The sequence below is a fragment of the Enhydra lutris genome, unplaced genomic scaffold (assembly GCF_002288905.1).
Source record: "Enhydra lutris kenyoni isolate GAN:26980312 unplaced genomic scaffold, ASM228890v2 scaffoldscaffold1, whole genome shotgun sequence".
Lineage (NCBI taxonomy): Eukaryota > Metazoa > Chordata > Mammalia > Carnivora > Mustelidae > Enhydra > Enhydra lutris.
In genome coordinates, this window is record NW_019154085.1 from 71825426 (window position 1) to 71827045 (window position 1620).

The following is a 1620-nucleotide window of genomic DNA, read 5'->3' on the forward strand; positions in this document are numbered from 1 at the left end:
TTTTTGTACAGATGTGGAGAGTTAATAAAGAGTGGTTATTAACTGCTCTGGCAAGTTAATAACTTCTAAATTGGAGGGACATTATATGATAATCTGAACAAATTAATCATTTAAAAAGCAATAAATAGCACCTTCATCCTTTTCCAGTTTGCAAAAACCTGAGCAATGAAAACACTACATTTAGGTAACACAAGCAGGAATCTAGAACAGAAACACAGCAACATGGTACTTGTCCCGCTTCCCAAGCCTGTCCTGAGAAACCTCGTCTGCCTCTCTCTCCTCTGGTTTGGTCATCCAACCAGCTAGTTGTCTCCACACAGCTGCTCTGTCCGCATTTACTGAGGACCCATTTCATGGTCCTGAGGATGCAAAAATGGCTGGACACAGCCCCACCAACAAACTATTCCAATGAGGGTGGCAAGGATGACAGCCTGGGACAGAGAGCCCAGGAAGGACAGGTCTCTTGCCTTCACTTATGGGTCACAAGGGCACTTAAACTGAGACCTGAGAGATGCAAAGCAGCTAACCAGGTGAAGGAGTAGGAATTTGAGGTTCTCAGGGAATTGGACTTGGCAAAGGCTGGAGGGCAGCAGAGAGAGCGCACGGTGGACTGACTACAAGCTGTCTGGAACACGGATGGATAAATGATAGCGTGAACGATGCTAAGAGCCCGGCTGCTGCTTGCCCTATCAAACCCGGACAGGAAAAAAAATCAAACAGTAACACCCAGCATTTCTTGAAGGCTTATGAGGTACCAGGGTATATACTGAGCATTTTACAAATATTACTGTGTTAAGTCCTCACCAAATTTCTGAAGTTTTCCTCTCCATACTGTGTCTTAATTACAAAACTAATATATGCTTGTTGTCACATGTTAAACAGTCTCAAAACCTTAACCCCTAGCAAAAGTGACAATTTGGCTTACATTCTTTCAGATATGTTTTAGTGCTCACCCAGGAAATATAAACATACAACACATCGGTGTTTGTATGAAGATGGGTTTGTACTCTTACACTCTTTTTGCAATGGCTTTCCTAAGATAATAATCTACTGCTTTCTTTCCGTGCCCACGGTGCTCTTGCAAACATGGTGAATGTTCCTCAGACCCACTGGACTTTCAGGAAGAAGTGTGGCAAGCACCAACCCCACAAAGAGACACAGCCCAAGAAAGGCAAAGATTCTCTTTATGCCCAGGGAAAGCGGTGTTATGAATGGAAGAAGACTGGCCATGGTGGGCAGACTGAGCTGATTTCATGGAAAAAGGCTGAAACCACAAAGAAGATTGTGTTGAGGCCTGAATGTGTTGAGCCCAACTGCAGATCCAAGGGAACGCTGCTCTTAAGAGATGTAAGGAGACCGAACTGGGAAGAAATAAGAAGAGAAAGGGCCAAGGGATCCAGTTCTAAGCTTCATATTTTGTTACATAATGAAGACAATAAAATATTGGGGTTATGTTCAAAATCAAAACAATACACACGGACATCTTTCCAGGTTAATACACACAGATCTAAATCATTCTTTTAAGCATACACATCACAGTTAACAGAAAGAATGTACCAGAATTTATTCAACTATTTCTCTACTAATAGATGTTTAAGGGCTTTGCCCCCACTACAAACA

General features: G+C 42.5%; 1 pseudogene; it reads left to right on the top strand.

The window, feature by feature from the left end:
* The first annotated feature begins 1080 nt into the window (after positions 1–1080).
* Positions 1081–1406, top strand: LOC111144627 (annotated as a pseudogene).
* The last annotated feature ends 214 nt before the right edge of the window (positions 1407–1620 follow it).